Here is a 26793-nt window from a genome sequence, read left to right as displayed (position 1 = left end):
AGCAGTGCCCAGAACAGAGGGGCAGTTACTGCCCTGGCTGTGTGGCCACACTATTACTGACACAGGCCAGGATGCCATTGTCCTTCTTGGCCACCTGGGCACACCTGGGCTTGTGTTCGGCAGCTCTTGGCCAGCACCCCTAGGTCGGTCTTTTTCTGTGGGGCCACTGGAAATTGCACAGAATGGTCAGAGGAATGTGCAGAGTTTAGTAACAACCCCAGGGGGCCCAGTCTGACTGAGGCACTCTTTGGCCGCTTTGGTAACAAGTCGGCCCAGTCGCCCTAAAGAGCTCTTTGGCTGCCTAAAGTACCAGCCCAAAGCACTGCAGGGGGATGTTGTGACCCAAGTGCAGGATTAAACTATTTCCTTGCACACTGGTGCCCACTCTTCCAGAACGTTTGGGTTTATTTAGTGATCCCCCGTGCCGGGCAGCCGAAGTGCCTTCTGCCCCTGCGTTCCTGGTGGAGCTCTCAACGCAGCCATGGAGTAAGGGCGACTGCCCCAGTTCCGGCCGAACCCTGAGCACAAGTACTGGGACAAGGGGCAGAGCCTGTGCCCCACGCCCTGCTTGGTCACCAATGGGGAGCTGTGGAACAGGTGAGGCAGGTGGGGATTGGCTGGGGCCTTTGAGCAGGGCAGGGCGCTGCTCCGACTCTGCTGCCGTTGGTGCAGCAGAGTCGGAGCAGCAGTGGCCAGAGCGGCCCCGGGGAGAGGGCTCCGGTGAGGGAGGGACCAACCCCCGGCAAGGGATGGACCCCCAGCGAGAGAGGGACCAATCCCTGGCAACGGATTGACTGACTCTGTGTGAGGGACTGAACCCCGGTGAGTGGCCCCTAATGAGTGCCCTTCGCTTTGTGGTCTCGGTGCCATGGATGGGTGCGTTCCTTTCCTTATCCTGTGTGGGACCGCGCCTGGAAGGGAGCTAGCCATGTTGGCAGAGGGGAGCAACGAGCCACCTTCTCATCACATCGCTTCTGAAAAGAAGCATACAGGGCTACTGGAAGAGGTGCCTTCAGATGAGAGAGTGGACATTCAGATTGCATATGATAAATTTGGTTTTCACTGTTGGGGTGGTCAGGTGTTGGAACAGGTTGCCCAGGGAGGTCGTGGATGCAGAGGGTATGGCCAGGCTCAGTCAATGTCCAGGTAATGGATCAGGTTTGCAGTGATGAGGCACATCGAGCAGGGGAGTCACTCCACAGTTCCAATTATAGGATGATGATCTTTACCATAAGAAGTGTTTGATTAGACCAAAAGAAAGCTACAGAGCATGTTCCACAGAGAGAATTAGGTGTTGCTGAGTAAGTAATTCTCCATTCCCACTGATTTTTGACTTAGGTAGGATTATAGATTGTTTTCTATGGTGTAAATGACATATATGGAGCAAGGACATCTGGGCAAAAAATTGACAGGTCAACTACAAGTAATGTTACAGCAATAGTGGTTTCTCAAATTCAGAAAGGCAGTTAAGTTACAGAAATTTATTTTCAGAGGTTTATGATAATGTGGTGAGACTTGTTTATTTTTCATTTTGTCTGTCAGTGTAAGTATTAAGCCATATATTATCTATGCATCTTAATACAAATTTCCAATAGCAAGAACTTCAATGGATTCCTTTGATATGAGTGTTTTGATTATGTTTTGCTGAATGTAAGTTTATAAGGAATTGGTAAAGGTTTTTTGCTTCCTGCACCCCCAAATTTCATGTGGTCTGAAGGCCGTATAATAGATTTTAATAACTTTTATTTGTGATTGTCTTGCAGAGGCATAAGAATTACTGAAAAACAGCTGGAGTAATAGGACTCATGTTTTCTGTCCTACAGCACATCATGGCAGCCCATCAAGAGAAAAAATTTGCTGAAGAAAGAAAACGCCAAAACTTGCAAAATGATACTGTAGCATCTCAAGGGCAATGGGAAGAGCATGGTGGGAGAAGCCTAAGTCCCGAACTAGTCCTCGTTTAGTGATCCCCCATGCCCGGCGGCCAAAGCGCCTTCTGCCCCTGCGTTCCTGGCGGAGCTCTCAGCACAAGCATGGAGTAACAGCCGCTGCGCGCAGGACCGCGTAGCCGCCGCTGCCCCGGTTCCAGCCGAACCCTGAGCACGAGTACCAGGACAAGGGGCAGAGCCTGTGCCCCACACACTGCTTGGTCACCAATGGGGAGACGTGGAACGGGGGGGGCGGGTGGGGATTGGCTGGGGCCGTTGAGCGGGCAGGGCTCGGAGGGGCCAGTACGGGCTGAGGGGCCGTTGGTGCGGCCGTTGGTGCGGCAGAGTCGGAGCAGTAGCGGCTGGAGCGGCCCCGGGGAGCGGGCTCCAGCGAGGGAGGGACCCCTAGCGACAGAAGGAACAACCCGCGACAAGGGAGCGGCCGGCATCCAACGAGGGAATAGCCGACCCCCGGCAAGGGAGGGACTGACCCCCAGTGAGGAAGGGACTGACCCCGTGCGAGAGACTGAGCCCCAGTGAGTGGCCCCTAATGAGTGCCCCTTGCAGCGTGGTCTCGTGTCCTGTGCCCAGTACCAGTGCTCTCTGACTGATCCCCATGTGTACTTGCTGACGCGGAATAAGCAAGTACACATGAGGAACATCTGGAACAGGACTCCCATGCTGACCTATGGAGCTGCTGACATTTATTCCCTTTCGGTCACTTTCCAGGTACATTATTGATTTATGATCTGGATGCAGTGTCTGGTTTCTCACACAGCTGTTGTATGAATCCTTTTGCACAAAGAATGGTGGAATGTTGCACTGGCAATTACTCTTTGGTGTTCCTCACTTTCCAAGGCATTTTGGTATCCAAATGAAGCTTATGTACATTGGAAATAAGTATGTAGGGAATATAATAAAGCCTCTGATCGGCCTTATCATAAAGCAGAGCAATAGGGCTCAGGAGTTCAGTCCCTGAGTAGGCACCGGGTGCCCAAAGCTCGCTCGCTCATGCCAACGCTGCGGGGCTACCATCTAGCAAGCATGGTGGTTATCAGCTCTACAGTGATTAGCAAGCTCTCAGGATTTCAGCGTTGCTTGCTAGGTAGTGGTGCCCCGGGCTTGAGGCTGCAGCAGACAGAGAGAGAGGAGAAGGAGAAGGCGCAGGCTGTTCCACGGAGATGGCTTTGTTTGGGAAGGTCTGTGAAGGGTCTCTGCTCTTCTTCTTCCTCACTAATGGGGTACAGTATGCTTCTTTTATAGGGTTGGAAAGCATCCAAGCTTGACCAATGGTAAGGGGTTAACATGACATTGCCTTATAGGGTTACAGAGATAGGTTAAGGGCGGAGGACAGGGAAACAGGAATTTTCTTTTGCTGTTTCAGCATTCCTATTGTTCATATTCTCCATGGTGCTTTTCCCAAACTTATGGGGTTTACAAGGAATATACACAAATATTCCTTGTGTGACATAGTCCTTAATGAGGTTTTTTAAAAAAAAGCAACTATATAACAATGATACCCATTTGTTTTAAATTAACACACAAGAAATAGATCAAAATAAAAGGACAAGGAGCTGAATCTAGTTACCAACTGTCCTTTCTCCCACCGAAATAGGATGACACCCCTGCTGGGAAGGTCTTCCTTGGAATACAATGCACACTGAGCAATCTTCTGAAATTATAATATGTCTGTTCTTAGAGTCTTCAATAACCATTGTGTAGCCAGAGGAACATGGACATGTATGCTCTCACCTTCCTCACTGGTTCAGTTGAAACAAAATAGAAAGTGATGAAACAAAATAGAAATAGAATAGAAAGTTTTGAAACAAAAATAGAAAGTTCTCGGGTCAGCTGTCTGTCTCTGTCCCGAGACGTGTGGGATGGTTCTGAGGCAGCCTGTGCTCCGAAGAATGAGTCTGGACTCTTCACTTTTCGGTCTTCAGGTTGTTTATTATTTCTTATCTACAAAATTTTCTTTCTGCCCAGCCAAGGTCTTCACAGCAAGGCAGCCACAAGCACTCTGACCCACCCCCGAGGCAGTGTCGTCTTTATATACTACAAACTACGTATATCATATTTACTTTTAAGTCCCCATACCTATCGCCTGTGTTAGACAGTGCACTTCTACTCTAAACCAATCCCCAAGTGCCAACATCACAGCAGAAAATGGAGAACAAGAATAAGAAAGAAGAAGGACGAGACACACCCTGATTCCTCCATCTTGTCTCCATAGCCCCTATACCAAAAACCCCAAAATCTATATTTCCACCCTGTAAATACATCATTCTTGCACCATTCAAACCCGTGTGGCTCTCATGTCCTCATACACAGGTGGCAATTCACTGGAAGGATCAAAGTCAAGCCACCAGGTGTTCCGGGCAACATGCCAGGGTCTCCGAGCCCCCCAAGAGGGTTTTCGGCAACTCTGGACATCCAGAGGGATGTGCTGAGTTCCCACATTTCCCCCTTCTGTTTGCACCAAAAACACCTCTTTTGCAACTCAACTCATGAGTTGCCGCACACACAAAAAGATGCATGGCACGATGAGCATGGGACTAAGAGCACTATTAAAACATAAAACCCTATTCTTAAAAGTTCTTTCCACAAAGGAGAAAGATCAAAAAATCCAACCAAACCATCGATCCAAGACCCAGTGATTTCACCAAGTTTCTTTATACTGTCTTTTATCTTTTGAATATTTTTGTGAATTGACCTCGAGCGATCTGAGAGATTCATGCAGCACATTCCTTCGTATTCTTCACACCCACGTCCATGTGCAAGCAGCAGATAATCAACTGCCACTCTGTTTTGAAGAGTTGCTCGTCTTACACTGTCTATGTCTTTCAACATGTCGCTCAGCACAAGAGATGGATTGAGCATGTTTGCTCAACCAGCAACCCATGTGGTCCAGTTGAGTCAAGGCCACCCCCGACGCTGTCTGAGGTGAGAAAATTGCTGTTGCAATTCTCCGTGCCTTGTCCCAAGTGTACACTCCATCATCACAATCCGCACTATAATGTTTCAATGATCTCTTTATGTTTTTGTTCTCTCAATAATTTCGAATCTGGTGACAACATTGATGTCCTCCCAGTGCTGCATGGACCGCCTTTGACATTTGCAGGGATGCCATGCCAAATTCTGTTCCCACAAATGAAAAAGAATCCTCGTGGCAATTACACTGGAACTTGGAGCGATCCTCTGGTTGTCGCCTTGGTGTATTTGCACCAAGCCAATGCATTTCTATAAAAAGCATGATTCGGAGTGACATCAATGGTCTTATTTGTTTTTGTCACATCCGGGATTTCAAATTTCATGCATAGTTCCATTGTCGTGGACCCGAAAATTTCCAATTCCTGAGGTTCAGTAGAAGCCACAGGAAGGAGATGTGTCCAAGAACACCACTCATTCACAGGATCTTTAACGACCTGCAAAATCTCGACTGGAGAGTGTCCTGGAATTGGCCATTCGTCCACTGGCAATCCAACCATGCATGTCGAGAATGGTCTCCCTGGTCTTGAGTGTGTCAGGCAAATAATATCTAAATTTTCTGCCTGGGCTAAAGCCTCCCAAACATTTTGTTTTGGTTGATCAATGGGTAAATTTGCCTCATTGCTTAAAGCAACAGATGAAGAGATGAGGCACATGAGCATTATGAAGCTCATGACTTCACTCTTGTTGAAAAGCATTGCCATCTTTTGTCACTCAAACCCCAAAGGAAAACCCTCAAAGTCCTTGTTCTTTTATTTTTCTTCCGAGTCGTTGTCTGCAGCTTGAGCCTCTTCTTCCCTCTGCATGCCTGTTTCTCTGCTTCCGGGATCAGTGCTGTCTTGCTCTCATGTCCGATATGGCGTCACGTGTTGCGCTGACACCCACTTCAGACCTTGTTCTGTGGAAACACAAGCGAAACCCTTGCCCCACGGGATTAGTTTGAAGGGACCCTCTATTTGTCCTGTTTCTGGGTTTCTGATCAAAACCAAAGGATTCTCCCTCAGTTTTGCCTGAGAGCTGTTTGAAAAATGTCTCAAGATTGGCAGATTGGGCTCTGAAAATGAACTGTTAAGAAAATTCAACACATACAACGCTTTGTTCAATTTCATGTGAGGTGTCGCCTCTGGCTCCCCCCTTTTCTGTCTGTCCAAAAGGGATTTCAGGATATGATGTGTTCTTTCAATGATTGTTTGACCTGTGGGAGAGTATGGAATACCAAATGTGTGTCTGACACCCCACTTTTTCAGAAATTTGTCAAGCACCCTGCCTGTATATGTTGGGCCATTGTCTGTTTTTATTTCTTGAGGTACACCTAATGATGCAAATGCTTGCAGAAAATGTCGACAGTGTTTCCCCTGTATGTGCTGAAGCAAAGACTGCTCCCAAAAATGTGTCAACTGAAACATGAACATTTTTGAGCTTCCCAAATGATGGATATTTTGTGACATCAGCTTGCCACAGTTGAAGACTTTGCAGTCCCCACGGATTGACTGCTCCTGTGGAAGCAGGTGGCTGCACAAGCTGACAGTCTGGACAAGCACTAATGATTTCCCTCACCTGACTCTTTGTGAGATGAAAGGATTCCATCAGCGTCTGTGCATTCTGATGAAAAAATGCGTGGCTTAATCTTGCCTGCTCGAAAATGTCCGTAAGGGTTTGTGAAATGGGCATTGTCAACCTGTCTGCCTGAGCATTCCCTTCTGCTAGAATCCTGGAAGTGATGTGTGTGCTCTGATGTGAGTGATAAAATATTCGTGTTCCCTGCTTTCTAGCAATGTTTTCATGCTTGCCAGGTATGAATATAAAACTTCATTGCTGGCCTCTTTCAAAAGAGAACCTTCCAATCATTTGAGCACACCCGCAACATATGCGGAATCTGTGACCAGACTGAGAGGTTGTTTGAACAACTGAAATGCTCTGACAACTGCTGCCAATTCCACAATTTGTGAAGAGCCTTGAACTGTCTTCACATTTGAGTCCCATTCCCCTGTTGTTGAGTTCATCGAAGTGATCACTGACTTGTGTGTTTTCCCTGAACCATCAGTGAACAATGTGATCCCATCCAGTGGTTCTTCACTTATTCTTGGCTTTGCTCTGTAGCATATTTGTGATTGCAACACTTTGTGCTGTGGGAAACGAATTGTGCAAATTCCCGGAAAGCCTAACAATGCAATTAGCAAGTCTTTCGATTTTTGCATTGCCCAATCGAAATAATCTTTTTTCAGTGGTAAATGGATGGTTAAGAATTCCCTTCCTGCCATTGTCAGCAACCTTGTCCTCGCTTTTATGATGATCTGTGTTGCCATCTCCAGATCTGTGAGAATTGTCTTTGGAGGCCTGTATGGTAGAAAAATCCACTCTATGATTAATAGAGAGTCTCTTTGAGACGAATCCCTTTGAAAGATGAAACCATGGAATTGTGTTTTCTCTCCCAGCACTGCTAACTTGAAGGGCAACGATTCAACAAATCGGTGTGCTTGCCTTTTCTGAATGGCATCTGTAACTTTTTCCAGTTCTTTCCTTGCTTCTCGCGTGAGTGTCCTGGGAGATTTGATGTCTGTGTCCCCTCTCAGAAGATCGAGCAACGCTGGAATGTCACTGTTCGTGATTCCCAAAATCAGTCTCATCCAGTTGATTTCTCCTAGGAGTTGTTGTAAATCATGCAAATTGCTGACTTTCGTGCTGACCTCCATCTTCTGAGGTTTTATTGTTTTCTCTGAGATCTTCTACCCTAGATATATCCAAGGTGTGACCTCCTGAATCTTTGAAACACTGATTTCCAAACCTGCCTTCTGCACTTCTGCAATCACACAGTCACAAGCTTCTTGCAGCTCCTGTTGTGTTGATGCCACAATGAGCAAATCATCCATGTAATGAATAATTTTCACCTTTGGAAATTTCTTTTGCACTGGCGATAAAGCTTGCGCCACATACCATTGGCAGATTGTTGGCAAGTTCTTGAGTCCCTGAGGAAGAACCACCCAATGGTACCGCTGCAGAGGCATTTCCTTGTTGATACTTGGAACAGAGAAGGCAAGTCTTGAAGCATCATCTGGATGGAGTGGAATACTGAAAAAACAATCCTTGAGGTCAATGACCACAAGCGGCCAATCTCTGGGAATCATTAAGACTGAAGGAAGTCCCAATTGAAGTGGTCCCATGTCTTCGAGGACTTCATTGATCTTCCTGAGGTCATGCAACAGCCTCCATGTGCCTGATACTTTCTTTTTGAGGACGAACACTGGAGAGTTCCAAGGGCTGTCTGTTGGCTTGATGTGTCCCTTCTGCAATTGTTCTTGGACCAGGTTTTTCAATGCACTCAACTATTTTGCTCAAGGGGCCACTGATCCACCCAAACTGGATCATCTGTTTTCCAAGTCAACTTCAATGTGGTGAGTGCCGCAGTGACCCCCACTAAAAATTCACCTCGATCTTCGTACCCCATTGTGCCAAAAGATCTCTCCCCCATACTGTGATTGGCTTCTGCACAACAAAGGGACGAATGATCGCCGTCTTGTTTCCTGGTCCTGTGAGAACGATGGAATTCTCACTCTGCAGACACAGAGAAACTCCCCCTATGCCTGAGAGAGATCCCAAGGACGCAATCAAGCTCCAATCACGGGGCCAAAAGATGTAAGATATTGACTGTGATGTCTGCCCCTGTGTTGAGCATTCCTCTGACAATTATTGTTCTGTCTCCACAAGTCAACTGACAAGTGAGAGTGGGTCGATCTCGGCCTATATGTTTCACCCATGTGGTATGTTTTTCAACATGTTCCTTCAAAGGAAACCCTTCTTCATCAAACACTGGCATGACCTGTTCCATGGCATGTGGTGGCAAGGCGAAAGCTCTTGCTACCGGAATATTTTCTGCCACAATCAATGGTGGACGAAGAGCTCTGGCCAAGACTGTCAACTCTTCATTCTTGTCTGCTGAAACATCTGAAGGATAGATGATAAGTCCAAGGATACTACTTCTGTCTTGACCTATAATTAGGAAATCTTGTCTCTTGGGTGAAGCCCCATTGACACCTGTTGGTATCACTGTGTGATTTCCGTCCAAGAAGCATATTAATTTGGAAGCTGCCAATGCGCACTGCGCTCCTGATGGAAGGAATTCTGGATCACTGGGGAGTCCACTGAGGACTTTGCTGAGGGCATCTGCTTGACGTTCTCCGATTACTGTCCTGTCTGCTCTTGTGTCATCGCCATCACTTGTGTCAACGTGCGCTGATGATTCTGTGCACTCTTTTTGCATTTCCCAGACACAGCAAGGGATTTCCTTCCACATCCATCTGAGAATAACATTCTTTCACAGAATGTCTTCCTCTCCTGCATTGTGGACAGAGTGGCCTTTCCGTCTTTGGTGCATGCACTTGTGCATTCGCTTGTGCACATGCTTGTGGGCAGTTCTTCTTCACGTGTCCAAACGCCCCACACTTGTAGCATTGTCCTCCCGATGAGTTGTTCTTCTTCTGAATGGTTGTGAGAACTTTGTCCATCTTTTCATTCTGCTGTTGAAGCATTTTCTCCAGCACTTTGTCTTCAAAGTTTTTCCGAGTGTCCTCTCATCTATTCTTCCCATTCTCCTCGCAGCTCCTCCCTCAGGATCGATGCAACGATGCTGAGGTGTTCCCACTTTGCTGCATGCCTCCATTAACTCTGCCAAGGACGGCCAACCAAGGATTGCACTGATGACCCACTGACAATCCGGGTTGGCATTGCCGAAGGCTAGACTTTCCATGAGAGGTCTCTTCACCACCTCATCAGTCACTTGTCGATCCACAGCTTGTGTGAGTCGATCTATGAATGATGAATATGGTTCTGTGGGACCTTGTCTGATGCTTGAGAATGGAACGTCTGGAACTCCTGCTGCAGCAATCTGTAGAATTGCTCTTCGCGCTGCTTCCTTGATGTCATTCAGCACTCGTCTGGGGAGTCGCACTGCTTGCTCTGCTGGATTGTCATCTGGAGGATCCCCTGCTAACTGTGCCACTGTGAGATTCACATTTGGCCCACCTTGGTAACCATTCCTCAAATCTGTGAGATACCTTCTCCATCTTCTGTCCCAGATGAGATTTTGCATGTTGGTGAGAATCATTGACACAAGGCATCGGATGTCATATGGTGTAAAATCATACATATTGAAAGTCCCCTTCAAGAGCTGCTTAAAATCTGGTGAATTCAGCCTATTGTCTTTGATAGCCTTTGCTAAATCTTTGATCACATCGTGACCCATCCTGTCCCACCTTGGATTCTGACCCTGTGCATCATATGTCACTGGCTTTGTGAGATCTCTTGAACCTTGCAATAAATCCTTTTCTTTTGACAACGCTTTTTAAATGTTTTTCCAATCCATTGTTTTCACTGGCTCTCCTTCTTCCTCCTCTGGAAAGAAACTCCATTGGTATTTGCATGCACAGTGGAGTTGTGGAGGTCATTGGTGTCTCCGAGGTCCACATTCTTTGCCTTGAGGTCTTTGGCCTCACTCCTAAATCTGAAAAAGGAACTTGAAATTCTCGTGGTTGTGCCCTCTTGGCTCAAAAGAATGTATCAAAAGAATGCAGAAAACTCTTTGCTGCTTCCGCTGCCGAAAACATCCATGCTGGAATTCCCTCCAATGCAATGATTCTTATAATGTCTTCTTGTGGTTGTGCTTCATCTGAAGTGTCTTGAGCTTCACGAAATTCCGAAGTTGAAGGATAATCCATTTGTTGTGGTGTTGTTGTTCTTCTCGACGTGGCTTACTTCTTATATGTTGTGGGAAAAAATCACTGCATTGTTACAGTCCTGCCACCAGATGGCGTTGTGGCTTGGCTGAACAGGTCTGTCATGTCCTGCACTGTGGTCATCCCACCATAAGGTGGCGCTGTCATTTGCCTGGGCGACCATGATGGTGTCACAAACTCGATTGGCTCCTGCTCGGCTGACTGCAGCACTTGCGATTTTGAGTGAGACTGAGACTGTGCGATTTTTGACTGAGCTAGCAATGGAGATTGGATACGTGAACGTCTCCCCGGGATAGGAGAGTTTTGGATCATAGGGACTGGGATTGAAGGGACCGGAATTGGAGAGGGGGTGGAGCCCCGGGATGTCGAACCCCGAGCATGCCCCTTCCTCGCCCTAGTTGTCACAGGGGATCGGACCCGCCTCTGACCACGCTCCGCCCGCACCTTCCGTGACATGCGCGCCCTCGGGAACGCCTCCTGTCTCTGCTAGACTGACGTCACTGTCTCCGTTCCGTTCCACCTCTGATGTCTCCTCCCTAGTTTGATCTGTCTCTGATTCCCTCTCCTCCTCCTCCGATGCTGTATCCACATCCTCCACTGACGCGTGCAATTCCTTCCCGGCTTGTGCCTGTGCCCATGCCGCAATTCGAGCAGACGTTCGCGTCCCGACTTCCGGGTACGGCGTCATCACCGCGCGCCTCCTGCGTCTCCCTTCGGGTGCTGGCTGGGGCTCTGCAGCTGCCCCGCCAGGCTTATCCCCCGCGTCTGACGCTGTGGCCTCGGTCTGAAAGCCCTCCCTGGATGTCTCGCGAGTCTTGCCCCCCGCACGCATTTCTGGCATCGTGCCGCTCAAAATCGTCGCTGCCACCGGTGCCGCGTCCGCAGAAACCGCGCCAGATCCCATGTCTCCCACCGCCTCCGTCGTGCCCCCCCCGCTAGCTAGCACTGCCGCCGCGTGACCGCGCCTACCGCGAGAGAGCGCTTCCCCCTCCCCCTCTGGTCCCGCTTCGACCCCGCTTCCCGACTCTGCCGTTTCCCCTCTCCCACATCCCTTTGGCTCCTGCAAATCGGGAGGACGCGCGACAGTGGCACGGTCCGACCCCTCGATCTCGCTCAGGGAAGTCTCGACCCTGAGCTCTTCTGGGATTGAGATGGTGTCTGAGTCGGAGCCCGAAGCCCCTGCATTCTCTGGTGTTTCTGGGCATTTTAGGGGTCCCTTGGACTTCGGGGGTGGTGGAATTGGAGGTGAAGAAATTTCCTCCTGCTCCCCTTCCTCAGGAGCTGTCTCCCCCGGGACAACCGGGACTAGAGCCAACCTCTGTTTCGGCCTTTGCTCCCCTCCCTCCACCCCTGTGGGATTTCTAACAAGCTGTTGTCTGGCAAGCCTCCTAGATTTCGCTGAGGTTGCCTCCAACATCACCCGTGCAGGTGATAAGAGTTTCAAGGCCGTTTCATCCTTTCTAGTAGCTAAGAGATAAAGATGCCTATTAATTTCCTGCCAAAAACCCACCTCAAACAACAGACGCATCTCTGAGTATGGATAATTACAGCATATCCATAACAAGAAATCTTTAAGCTCTTTCTTTGAAATTGCCATGGGATGTGCCTCTGCCACGCCCTGTAAGGCGGACAAAATCCCTAACTGTTCTTGGGAATATGTGCCCCCCATGTTCTTAATTTTGACCTTCTCACTAAATTTTGAGTCGTCAGGGCAGTCTGAAGGCTCCTGGTCACCGGCCAGCAGGTCACAGGAGAGTGGATCCAGGCGTGCTTTCTGGCTCTGCTCCAGACTGGTCTGCTACAAATCTCTTCGGCAGAAGTGGAGCGCGATGGTCTTGAGAGTGGCTGCTGCTTCTTCAGGCTGTTCTGGCTGCTTCTCAAGGAGGCTTATCAGAGCAAGTCCAGCTCGGGAGCTGCCCGCTCGGTGCCTGGGAGGTGCCCACCCAGGGACGCCAGGTCTCAGGTCAGCTGTCTGTCTCTGTCCTGAGACGCGTGGGATGGTTCTGAGGCAACCCGCGCTTCGAAGAATGAGTCTGGACTCTTCACTTTTCGGTCTTCAGGTTGTTTATTATTTCTTATCTACAAAATTTTCTTTCTGCCCAGCCAAGGTCTTCACAGCAAGGCACTCTGACCCACCCCCGAGGCGGTGTCATCTTTATATACTACAAACTACGTATATCATATTTACTTTTAAGTCCCCATACCTATCGCCTGTGTTAGACAGTGCACTTCTACTCTAAACCAATCCCCAAGTGCCAACATCACAGCAGAAAATGGAGAACAAGAATAAGAAAGAAGAAGGACGAGACACACCCTGATTCCTCCATCTTGTCTCCATAGCCCCTATACCAAAAACCCCAAAATCTATATTTCCACCCTGTAAATACATCATTCTTGCACCATTCAAACCCGTGTGGCTCTCATGTCCTCATACACAGGTGGCAATTCGCTGGAAGGATCAAAGTCAAGCCACCAGGTGTTCCGGGCAACATGCCAGGGTCTCCGAGCCCCCCGAGAGGGTTTTCGGCAACTCTGGACATCCAGAGGGATGTGCTGAGTTCCCACAGAAAGTGATCTATATAATCTTCTAGAATAAGTTACTATTTCTATCTCTTATAATTAGTAAAACTGTTGATCTTGTAGATGCCACACTATCAATGGAAAAGTACTGGTTGATAGTTTTGGCACTTAAAATTGTCAGCGGATTATTGCTGGTATTTGACAAGATAGTTTTATCTGCTCAAGCTCCATTAACCCAAGGGACTTGAACAAAATATATGATGTGAACCATTAGAAAGGGTACCATAGTTGTTACTAACATTTTACTGTTGTTACTAGGGTTTGTGAGAAAAAGACTAAATTCAGTTTTCTGAGGAGAAAAACTCAACCTAATAAAGCCTGATGGGTACAGCAGAGTCTAGTGGAACATTTGGAAAAGTGCCTCAGGGTATTTAACTGGGAGGATGAGGAGAGAGAATTCATTTCATGAGCACTTGATGGAGCTTCTGTGTATTCTGTGCATACCCATATTAATTAAAAGCTGTATTAATGAAGGGTCAGTAGCACTCCATTTTTTCTTCATATTTTAAGTGTTGTGAATAAATACGAAATCAATGGACTTAAGGCCTGGATCATTACCCATGTGCTTTGGTTTGCAAATGCTTCTTGCTTCCATTTCTTCTCACCTGCCCTCATTTTTGACAACTAGATTTCTCTCCTGTGGTGTGCCAATATCTTGGGATATGCAGTGGCCATGTTTGCATTGATTAAAGGCTACTTTTTCCCTGCTGGTGCCAAAGACTGGTATGTGAATTTTAGTAGTGAGAGAATACTAGGTATCAGAGATTAAAATTGTTAAATAAAATTAGAACATATAAATTGAATGACAGAATATATTTGCCTAGCTCCTGGCACATGGAGCTAGGCCAGTGTATGGCAGTAATTGCTTCAGTAGCACCATCTGCTGTGTATAATGCTGCTCATGGCACTGGCAGCCTGTCATAGATAGACCTGCAAAGGAAGTTTGATTGTTGGTTGCTTGTCAAGAGATTGGGTGGAAATGCTGAACTCCAGAACCCTAAACAAAAGTTTGTAAAAACTGCTACAAATTAGTGCCATTTTCAACACCTGACAATATGGACAATGACTGTAGCCAACTGAGTTTTAGTTTGATATGGAAACCAGCCTTTGTGAGGCTACTGAGCTGAGCTGGTTGGCCTGGGGTAGAGTTATTTTTTTATAGTAGCTGCTATGAGCATCCTTTTTGATTGGAGCTGAGACATTGTTGCTATTACAGGGATGTTTTCACTATTGCTGAGATGTGTTTACACAGCATCAAGGCCTTTTCTGCATCTCACCACACCCACCAGGGAGAGTGCTGGAGGAGCACAAGGAGTTAGGTGGGGACACTGCTTACCCACATGACCCAAGGAATATCTCAGACTCTGTGGCATCATGTTCAGCACATAAAGCTGGAGGAAGAAGGAAGTGGGGGATGTCAGGAGCGATGGTATTTGTCTTTCCAAGTCACCATTACATGTGATGGAGCCCTGCTTTCCTGGAGATCGCTGAACATCTGCCTGCAGGTGGCAGGTGGGGAATAGATTCATTATTTTGCTGTGTGCATCCATTGTTTTTCCTTTACCTATTAAACCGCATTTACTCAAGCCATGAGTTTTATCCTTTTCCTGATTCCCTCCCCCATCCCACTGTGGGGGAGTGAGCAAGCAGCTCTGTGGGGCTGAGTTGCCAGCTGGGGTTAAACCATGACAGTCCTTTTCGGTGCCTGTCATGGAGCTTGAAGGGTTTGAGGTAAGAGCAGCTTTGGCTGGAATGCACACGATTGGATTTCTAGCTGTTGGTGCTGTTGAGTCGTCAGGCTCCTGTGCTTGCCATGGGGCTCGTTAGGGATTTCATTTTGATTTTGCTGCTCGCTGTAGTGCTTCTCCTCTTGCTGTGCTGTGCCTCGGCACATGAATGACAGCCGTGGTGACACATCTGGGCTGACAGGTCGCCAGGAGCTGGAACTCCAGTGTGAGCTCAAGTCGAGGGAACTGTGACCTGTGGATGAGCCCACATGGAAACAGGCCACCTTCAGGCATCAGTGGCTGGGAATGAGCCCATGGCAGAACAGGAATCTCTCAGAGCATCTGTGGCTATGCTTATGTCCATGCTCAAGAAGGGATTGTGGCCCAAGGATAAACCTGAAGCCTCTGTGGCTGTGGATAAGGCTATGCTCAGCAGATACTCCTTGAAACATCAATGCCTGGGATGGGGTTGTGCTGGAGCACCTCAGAGCCATGGCCATGGATAAACCCCTGGCAGAGCAGTTACATCCTTGGGGGTACTGCAGCCATGGGTATGGCCGCATCCACTTCTTTAGTGTGGATGGAAAACTTAATTCCCTATCACTTGTGTAAAATCATGTTTGTAAAAAGTGAAGGTTATAAATTCTTAGTTTTGGGACAAATAAAATATTGCTAATTTTGCTTCATCTATTTCTTTTATTGTTACATGGTTATCTTTCAGAGTGATTAAAGGATACAAAAGGAGCTCTTGTAAAAGGTTAATTTCAAGAGCTCCTTGGAATTCTGTTTTCTAAGGTGAAACAAATAAAAAGAAAGAGGGATCATAATATTAACTATGCAGCTTGTAACAAGCTTGGTAGTTATGTTCAAGCTAAGAGACTTTTTTTGTTAATTATGGCACATAAATGTATGGTTAGTTTTTAGAGTAGGTAAATTGAAAAGTGTTTTGGAGAAGCAGCTGAATGCACTGATCTTCATGGCAGGTTTGGAGGAGTTGTGTTGGTGAGTGTGTGTTTTGGTCTTGTTGCAGTCATCCTGGAGAGGATGGTCTTGGCAGGAGAAAAAGGCTCTCTGCAAACCTAGAAAACAAATGTATCTTGTAGCTGGACTTTGTTTCGGAGCTGGATCTACACACATCCTTTTCTTACATAGCCTTGGTAATTGCACTGCCCTTTTGCTGTTAATTCCAAGGTTATTTCAATATTGCAAGATAATCTGGACTCTTAAATCATGGTAGCCTTGCACAGAACAGTGTGGTCCCTTCTGTTCCCTGAGAAGTCTTCTATATTTTGTGGAAGAAATTGCCCCGTCAAGACCAATAAAAACCCATTTTAGTCTGTTCTGTAGGCTTCATACTAACATAAGCAGTGTGCAAGCAGTGCTCCAAGCAGTGTCCCACTAATGTCACCCTTGAAAATGGGAATCTGAAGGACCACCAGCTTGCTTCATGCCTGGGTCACTTTGTTGTATGCGTGGCAGAGGATTTTTTGGGCTGTATATTGGATTACCTTTATCCTGGTATTTCCTATTGACACTCTGGTCAATATCTGTGGTTATTGATACTCTCTGGTCAATATCACCTATGAAGTTTGAAGATCACCTATCCAAGCTCTGTAGTATGGTGGGAATTTCAAATATCAAAGTGTCAGTATTTGCAAAGCAGCACTTATTTAGCTCAGCTTAAATAAAACATAATGGGAAAAATACATCAAAATCTTCTGGTCATTGCTTGGAGCAGTTAGCAAAGTAGTTTGGTTGGATTATTGTAGGAAGAAAAGTTACAAATGCTCACTTGAAGAGGGCATAAGAGGCTGAGCTACTTCCAGATTGCTTTAGATCTACCTAAGGAACAAAATACATCTCAGTGTTGTAGTGTATAACGTTTCTGGATTGTCAGTGTTCAATTTACAGATGGAATGGAGTGGGGACAGGGGAACTTCCAATACCTCTGGGAAGGGAGGATGCCTTCCTTCACATGTGGAAAACCTCTGCCACCTCTGGCATTTCTGAGATTAGGGCTCCATCTTTGCAGCATAAGGGTGGTTGTAATGGAAGGGGATTGCTCAGTTCCAGTTTTATTCTGACAGTGGGAATAATAATAGAAGAATGTGCTGTTGCCTTGTGGTGGCATCCAAAGTATTTTCTGCTTTTAATTACCATTCTGAGGTTCTGATTGTGTGTTAACTTAGAGCTGCACTGCCTCACTTGGTTCTCTTCAACAATGCAGAGTCTTTACACAAGGTTAAAAGTGATGGCCAGTTATAGATAAAACTGTAATAACATATTTTTTCTACTTTCCTTCATACAGAATAAAGAAGTCCAAATGTGTGTGCCAAATCAAAAGCTTGCTTTTTTTTTTAGTGGCGGATAGGCGTCTACTTTATGGCTATTGGAAAGATAATGAAAAAGTAATTTTTCACTTCTGCTATCCAGAAGAAATTTCATATGCTTTCCATTAAAAACGTACAAAAATTTTGCGGTTAACAGAACTGTAAAATACATGTTGCATACTCCTAGCAAAAATAAATTTAAAAAAACCAAAAAGTACCTAATAAGTACATGTTGCAAATGCTACCTTTCTAGAAAGTTCCAAGACAAAACCTCCATATATGCTCTGATGGTGCCATAGGTAAAACCACAAAGCATGGTGGTACACAAGACTGTCTAGCACCAAAGGCAGGTGTTCCCATGTCCAGGAAATTCACTGACGATGGCAGTGCAGGAGTAGGAACTGGAAGATCTCCACTCTTGGGATCCTTGTGGCAAGAGATTCCATCTGTGCCAGAGCATCCGTGAGAGCTGAGGGACTGGAGAGGGAGGAAGCCTTTGGACAGGACTGCCTGCACCCTCAGATCCATGAGCATCTGTAAGGTAGGAATGATTCCCAGTCCCCAGTCTTAACAGAACTGGAAGTCTTTCTTGAGAGTGGATCCAGCTGTTGTAATAATTTTGCCCTCTGGTTAGAATAGCTTGAGCCTGGAGAGCCAGTAGTATAAACGTTCAGCTTTCTACTAACATAATATACATGATCAATTCCCTCCTAGCCACATCAGCTTTTTTCCTAAGACAAGTGCGTGCCGAACAATTTCTTCTCCAAAGGCCCTTACTTCTCCTACCTATTACATATTAGAAACTTGGCTACATCTCTCCAGCCTAGACTGAATGGCCTTCTTTGTTCTCTTATTCCAAGTTCTCTTGGTTTTCCTTCCCCCCAGGTATCAGCAGAAGCTGCTCATCCCTGAGCATGCTGCTTGGCCAGAAATACCCAGGAAGCAAAAATTGGGGCCAAGCATGTTGCAGAAGGTGCTTCTATCAGCCAGACACACAGCAGCAATTTCCAGGAGCTGTCACCTCCTAGTCCACAGCTTGAAGGATGCTGAGATGCTGCCACTGGAGGAGACCACTGGTGTTTTACTGGACAAGATCCTCCAGAAAGAAAAGGTGGTGCTCCCATGTGCAGGGAACTCCCTTGCATCAGCAGAAGAGGAGCAGGATGAGGAAGATCTCAAGCCTTGGGAAATGTCTTCAAGAGCCTTCAGCCCTGCCAGAGCCTCGGTGAGGGCTGTAAGACTGCAGAGGGAGGAAGCCCTTTGGACAGGCATCCCAGCTCCCTCAGAGCCAGAGGCCTGAGACAAACACCCTCATCCCGGAGACTGCAGATGGGCAAGTGTCTTGGTTTGAGAGGAAGTGATTTTTTTGGGATGCTGTAGTCCAACTCGTAAGTGCTCAGATTTGAATATTGGCACTTGGCGGCGTGGCCACTGAGGACATGGATACGCTTCTGAGAACACTGGGGGTTAAAAGCAGAGAACTCTCCAGAAAACTTTCTCTTAGGTTCTGGTGGTGAAAGAGGTCAGACTTCTCTCACCCAGCTGCGGGCTGGGCGGGGGATGGGAAGCCATGCGGCTGGGTGAGGTAGGCTGGGTCCTTGGGCAGAGAAAAGAGGTGAAAGCCTCTGCAAGATGGAAGAATGGAGGAACTTTGGGAGACATTGGGCATTTACTCTCTCTTCTCCTTAAGAGAGAGAGAGAGATGGTGGCTGTGCCTGTACTACTTTGAAATTTAATAGCACGGCCGGCTGAGGCGGAGAAAGGGGGTTGCGGTGAGGAGGTGCCTGGCAGGGCAGTGTGGGAGTTCTGGACAGGCAGAGCTTGAGATTTTTAACCCTTTTCTTAGACGATAGAAACTTTCAAATGCTGATCTTCCTGGAGTTGAATGAGAAGAGAGATAGAGATGAGATAAGAGGAAATGGGCCACGAGAGAAGTTGAGAAAAATCTTGGGTGGGCGGAGGTGATGAAGTGGCTTTTGGCTGGACTTTTCTTGTATAGCCCTGGACAGAACTATTTTTTTACCTGTGACACAGAGACTGCATTTAAGGGGAGGCAATGGCTTGCAGCCAAGAGAGTGCAGTGATGTTATTTGAAGGAGTGCGTGAACAAAGACGACGGGTGAGGAGGGTGATGGTAGTGCTCTCCGTCTTCGGGGAAGGAGAAGATCTCTGTTCTCAAGACCCTTCGGCCCTAGGGGGTGAATTTGGGGGAGACAGGTGTCCCAAAAGTGAGAGACTGTGCTTTTTTTTTTTTTTGGAACTGGGCAAAGCATCCTTAAAAGGGGAACCCTAGAAGCAGCTCTGGTCCATGCGCAGTGGTGAGAGCACTGGGCATGGATAGAAGATGTCACCGTGGCAAATGATCTCTGGGTGGCGCCACATGTGACATGGAAACACAAGAGGTTTCAACTGTGTTTCCAGGGGAAGCCTATGGCACAAGAGGGACTCCTCTCTCCTTGATGAACTGAGAATTGATTATCTAAAGGGTGGTGATGGACTGAGAGTTGATGATTTGAGAGGTAGGTGTAAATTTGGAAATTTTGTGGGGGGAGGAGGAATGTTTTTAGAAGGTTTTCATTCTGAGTTCTGTGTGTGTTTCTTTCTATATATAGTTGTAGGTTAATAAAGTTTTTCTTCTTCATTCCTAATTTGGAGCCTGCTTTGCTCTATTCCTGGTCACATCTCACAGCAAACACCAGAGAGCATATATTTTCATAGAGGCACTGGTATTGCACCAGCGTCAAACCGTGACAGCAGGCAAAGCCTGAAAGCAAAGCTATGACTCCAGCCCATAGTAGAAAGGCAAATGCAGAAGAATGTGTGTCAGGAGCAAATATCCTGGAGCTAGGAATTCCCAGTCTGTGGCTCTGAGGAAAATGCAGTTGTGCCATCAGGGAAGAGCCTTGGTGTGGTGCTGGACAAGATCCTCAAACTGCAAAGGCAGCAGCGTTCCCATGTCCAGCTCAGTTTCTGCATTAGGCAGTGCAGGAGCAGGAAGAGGAAGATCTCCACTCTTGGGATCCTTGTGGTAAGAGTGTCCATCATTGCCAGAGCCTCGGTGAGAGCTTTGGGACTGGAGAGGGAGGAAGCCTTTGGACAGGACTGCCTGCACCCTCAGATTTGTGGGCATCTGTAAGGTAGGAATGATTCCCAGTCCATAATCGTAATAGAACTGGAAGTCTTTCTTGCGATTGTATCCCAAGGGAGAGTTGGCATCTGAGCTACTGGGAAAAGGCCTTTGTTTGCTTATGGATGGTCTCTCTCCCCTCCTCTTGGTGGAGGAATGCCCCAGAGAAAGGAACCAAGGAACTGGCTGGGAATTTGGAGAAATGGTAGTTTTAAAAATTGTAACCTTTCATTTTTTTTGGAGCTGTAAAATATCTCCATGACCTTCAGAGCTGGGTGAACAGCAGGATGTGATTTCCATCCATCACCCTAAAAAAATAAACAAAAAACCAAAACAACAACAACAACAAAAAAGCACAGAACACCTGAATTCCTCAGTACAGGGGGAAAACTAATTTTTTTTTCATTTTTCAAGTGCTAGGCTGGAACACAGAGAAATGTGGGCATTTCATTTCCCACTCCCAAAATAATGTGACTCAAGCCCAGATCCCTTAGTATTTGGGAAAGGTGGAAGCAAATTATTAGCGCACACTGGTTACAGAAACAACTCTGGCACAGGTGTTGCCCAGAGAAGCTGTGGCTGCCCCATCCCCGCAAGTGTTCAAGACCAGGCTGAACGGGGCTCTGAGCAACATGGTCTAGTGGAAGGTGTTCCTGTCCATGGCAGGGGATTGGAACAAGATGATTTTTATGGTCCCTTCCAACCTAAACCATTCCATGATTCAATGATTCAATGAATACCGGTTTGAATTTTTTAGGGTCTTTCATGAGATGGCCAATTGCATGAAAGAGGGCAAGGCAGCTAGCTGTGGACACTACAAAAGATAAAGGCAAAAGAGAAATGAAGAATCCAGGTTGAAGCACCTTTGCTGACACTTTCCCCTTCACAGCTTTTCTAGGGCAGTGCTCAGGTCCTGAGAGAGATGGGAAGATGCTGGTGCACATCAAGCCTGAGGTGGATGAGGACCATGGCTGTCTTCTGTATGACACTTTACCAGAGATCTTGGGTGACATGGAGCTTTCAGTTCTTCTCTGAAGGGAAAAAAAAGGGTAAATAAAGAAAACACTATAGTTTTAAATGCACTGCAAATCAAGAATTGCTTCAGCAGCACAACCCAAATATGCCCCTCAATAGATTATTCCAGTTACATCCCTTTTAGGCAACTTGTCTACATACCAGCACTAGGAAGGAAAAAACCTTCAAAAGCTTTTTTTTTCTATTTTTATCCTTTGAGTGTCCAACTCCTTTGCTAAATGTCTACAGTTTGGAGCTCAAATTACTATTTCTGACCAGTGCAGAGACAAATGATGAAACATTCAAGAGTTATTCTTACTCTTCATCTTACGGAAGCATGAGCCAGCACTCGTGCATGATCTAACCAAAGTAGACATTTCACAGAAAAGCACTTTCTATAGCGATATTGAAAAACTTCTATCTACTGAGGTAAAACCATTGAGTTTCTGCCCTCGCTAGTGCAAAGTCACATGCTGTTTGAAGAGCATCCCACTGAATTTTCTAAAGATGTAAAATGTGTCATCTGGACCACAGGAGATAAAGCAGGGTTAAAACACTGAGCAAAACTGAAGTTAAGAAGCACAAGGTTCATAAACCTTGCAATAGAAGCTTGCAGAAACCTTTCAGGGCTCATCCAATAAAGCACTATGGCACTTTGTTCTCCCCCCCTCCTCGCAAATCTCCATCTGTCTGAGCCAGCATCAGCAGGAAATTTAGCATGGAAGCTTGCCAGATAAAATAGCTACTTCATCTGCCTTTCAACTGCCATTAGTTTTAGAAAGTTCTTCAAAAATATGTTTAAAATCTCTATTATTTTTAGCTATGTCCTAAGTTAGAGATGGAACAAGTCTTGTATCTTTGTATCTGCCTCACAAAAAGGTGATTCATGTGTGCTTTAATATAATATCTTCAAATATTTCCAATCCGCCTCATCCTGTACTGAAAGCTGAAAATACTCCTTCTTGTTGGAAATGCCAAAAAGTTCTTTAATTTATTTAAATCTACCTCACTGCTGTCTGAATTGTCCCAAAACCTCCAGATACAGCCGTCTCACAAGGCTAAGTGGACTTGACATTTAATCCTTGACTGGAGTTAGACTTCAATATCCCTGTTCAGTGGCTGACACAAACAGGAGTTTGTCACCAAAAGCTGGGGTGACAATTGACTCCCCGGTATTTACAAATAACCTCTTTGCTATCCCTTCTCACAGCATGGCACAGATCATGTAATGTGCCCATAAATGCTTTAAAAAAATCCCTTTAATTTGACACCTGGTAGATTTATTTTCATGAGGATGGAGACCTCCTCATACAAGGGCTGTCTATGTGCGTCAAGGTGCATTTTTTTATTGCTGAGTTTTTTAGGAGATGTGTGCATGTTCCTCTAGAGTGTCTTTGCAGCTTTGATTAAATTACAAGGATTGTGCTCTGTTACTGGAGTAGACCCCACCCAGAAGACTTCCAAAGTGAAAGAAACTTAATGTTCCTGTGGTGAAACGTCCCATTCTATTATTAGTTACCATCTGCTTCTCTTGGAAGGCTACCTGGGACATTCTCATAGAATCATGGAAAAGTTTGGGTTGGAAGGGACCTTAAAGATAATCTAGTTCCAACACCCTGCCATGGGCAGGGACTCCTTCCACTAGACCAGGTTGCTCAGAGCTCCATTCAGCCTGGCCTTGAACAATTCCAGAAGTGGGACATGCACAGCATCTCTAGGCAACCTATGTTAGTGCTTTTTATCAAGACAAGGACATACAGAGTTGCTGGAAATTTGCAGAAAAATGCAGAAGAATAAGAGTCATATTTGACATTTCCCAAACCTGACAGCATCTCCTTAAATTTGTAGAGTGAATATTTTCAAAGTAATGACTTTTATTTGGTCTTCTTTATTAATACAGCAGTGACTTTCTGTATTTTTAATAGTCAGGAAATGTCATTTTTGATCTACACTTGAATAATGAGTGGAATATAATTTCCAATGGAAGTTAACAAACCAAGAAGAATCTAAACGTAGCACTGAAATTTTGGATGTTCCACCCCTGGAATTGTTCGAGGTCAGGCTGGGTGAAGTTCTGGGTGACCTGGTGTAGGGGACGTTGTCCTTGTCCGTGGGGGTTGAAACTGGATGATTTTTTTAGGTCACTCCAAACCAAATCCAACCCATTCTCTGATTCTGTGATGCTGCTTGCCCAGCTTGCCAGCTGCACCTCTGTGAAACACAGGCCTCCCACCTGCATGAACAAGGGGTGTCCAGGCACCTCTGCCCAGACCAAAATGTCCTGAGGGAGCCAAGAGGAGTTGCATGCTGCTGATGCTTTGGTGGAAAGGTTGCCTCTGACCCCCCCCAGCACGAGGCAGCGCAGGAGGTCTGGAAAAGGCTGGAAATCACACATCAGTAGACTGGAAAAACAGAAGAGGGATTATCGCGAGAAGTTGCACAAGCTCCCAGATAAACCACTGATGCTCCCTGCGGAGGGAGCTTTTGCAGCTCTCCTGGGATAGACTGAGAGGAGGGATGTGGGCTAGCATAAACCTCATCATCTGCTAATGGAGAAATTGGAGAAATCACTCAAACAAGGAAGGGATTCAACTGGGACTGAGTTCTGGTGAGACAGCTCAAGGAAATTTAGGTTACAATGATGGAGAAGAGAAGAAGATTAAAACTCAGGGCTGAGTGAGTAATGCACAACAAATGCATTCAAATGAATCTCTTCCATTGAGGCCCTTCCAGGACTGCCATCACCTCTCAATCTTTAATACACTTACTCTGTTGGAAGGAAGGCGGTGCTTCTATTTCTGTCTTTCACTTGGGGAATGGAAACACAGGGAGATTAAATACCTTCCTCAAGGTGACCCAAAATACCTGTTCCAGAACCGGAGAATTTCAGATCTCGGCATAGGTAGAGGAGCATTGCTGCCACCTGCCTGTGAAGAGCAGGTACCGGTGGGGGGGGGGGGGGGAGGGGGGGGGGAAGGGGGAGGGGGAGTGGGACGACACATTTGCTCCTCAGGTGTTTCCTTCAGCTGGTAGTTGTGGTCTGCAGATCCCTGGTCTGGGACTCAACACCGAAGAGCCTGTCAGTACCTTGCCCGGGCTCCTCTTCTCTGCTCATTCATAGAATTCTGCTGAAGGAACCAGGAATTTTTTGGAGGGCAGCAGGAGGCACAGGGTGACATATCCATGCTGGCATGTTTAGCACTTTAATCACTTCAGCAGGAGGTGGGAAGTGTAGAGCTGCCTGCATTAATGACAGTGTGGACACTGTGCTGTGGGAGGGAAGGAAATACTGGGGGACTTGCCTGACAATTTGATTTGCAATGAACTTGACTCCATTTAAATTCTATGCAGATGCATGGATCTTGTCACTGCAGAGCTGTATCCTCTTCTCTTGGGATCTGTGGTTGAAGGAAGTTTCTGGGAAGTCTCTTCTTTGTGTCTTCTGAGCTTCAGTTGACAAAAATTTGTGAACAAGCTCCTGTGATTATTTAATTTTAATAGAACTGAATTCGTCCAAAGCTACTGGAAGTTGCTCTGCTACTCCTTCCACTGCTACCAGATGGTCTATTAGTACCCAAGAGTTTGTCATAGAAAAATCCTTCACTGATGGGGGGGAAAAATTCATTTAGACGCATAGCTGTAGTGCAACTTGTCTCCAGTGCTCACACCATGTCCTAGCAGAAACCATCAGCTTTCCTAGCCTGTGAGCAAGGTGTGAAACAACAAATGAAGTGTCCAGGCAGCACAGACTGAAGCCAGACAGGGGAATGGTCCAACAACTTCATCACAGGCCTCCTCCTCCTCCTTCCTGGGGCTACTCCTGTTTGTGGCTGCCCGTTGGCCCAGCTCCAAGAAGGAGGATGAGTTACTACCAGAGCCAAAGTGAGAGTGGAGCCCTGGAAAATGTTAAAAATAGTCTTTGAAAATATTAGGCTTTGTGTTTTCTCAGATCACTGCACCTGTGTAAGCAGTATGATAAAAGATATAATTGTTAGATGTGATGATTGTTTAGTAATTAAATATAATTATTATATAACCACAAGAAGAATCGTGAGAAACTGTGTTGGAAATTTAAAGGGGGCTATGTTTAGCTGAAATCTGTGTATACAATAGAACAATATAAGTTTAATAATTAACATGAAAGTTATATAACGATAGAGTATAAAACACGTTCACCTCGAATGTATGGTCGGAATCAGATTTGGGTGGAAACTACCCCGATTCCCAGAGCTCTTAAATAAAAAGCACCACATATAATCGCTTATGTGATTATGTGTTTTTGAACGCTAACATTTTGGCGACCTAGATGGGACCCTGCGGGTGCTGCTGAAGCGAGTTTCACGACTCAACCACAGCCAGCACTGAGGGATTCTCGGGGAGCTCGATCGACCGCGACCGCTTCTGCCGCTCGCAACGTCCCCGGGAGAAAGATAAGGTGCTTTTTACTTTGGTTTGGGTGCCTGCCAATAAGACGCAGCGAAAGCTGCGCTTGGTTGGGCTAAAGGAATTCCTGCTGGTACAAGCCTAGGCGCCGTTCCATAAGACAATCGTGAAAGCGTTGCGGGTTCGGCAATTTGTGGTATATTTGGAATGGAGAAACTTAAAGGGATTTTGGGTGGCAACACATCTATCCCTCAAAGTTCTCCTTTGGGGTGCTTATTAGCACATTGGAAACAGGGTAATTTTGGGGAAGAATTACATAAAGCTAAGTTGATTGATTATTGTAATACATGGTGGCCAGAATATGCCTTGGAGAATGGTGAAAAATGGCCAAAATACGGTACTTTGCAATATAACACTATTTCGCAGGTAATGTCATTTTGTAAACAAGAAGGAAAATGGGATGAGGTTCCGTATGTTGATTTGTTTTTCTGTTTACGGGGAAAGCCAGAATGGCAGGATGAATGTAGATTAATGATGGTTAAAACATCTGCAAGCAATAAGTGTGGGGTTTGTGAGGAACATTGTTTAGAACACTTGGTGTTGAAAGAAAGCCTGAGTAGGGAAAATTATACAGATATTGATTTACAGGTAGCTCCAATAGGAACAAGAGAACCTAACCCTATCCCACCTGTTCCATCTGTCCCTATCCCACTGTCTGCTCCTACCCCACCTAGTCCTGAACCTGTCTCGTCTAGTACACCTTTCCCTCTTTATCCTCCTCTCCCATCATCACCTGATCCCTCTTCCTCGGAAGATGAGCAAAACCTAACTGTGGTAGAAAGGAGAGAGAGAGAAAATCAATGACCCCGGTAGCCCACAGAACCAGGAGTCAGTCTAACCTTGCCCCAGTTATGGATAGAAAAGACATAGGCAGACAAAAACGGACTGTAATTGCCCCCTTGTGACAAAGTGTAGGAGTGGAAGGGC

Source organism: Molothrus ater, chromosome 5 (genome assembly GCF_012460135.2).
Source record: "Molothrus ater isolate BHLD 08-10-18 breed brown headed cowbird chromosome 5, BPBGC_Mater_1.1, whole genome shotgun sequence".
NCBI classification, from domain to species: domain Eukaryota; kingdom Metazoa; phylum Chordata; class Aves; order Passeriformes; family Icteridae; genus Molothrus; species Molothrus ater.
Note: the sequence above shows the minus strand (reverse complement) of the source record.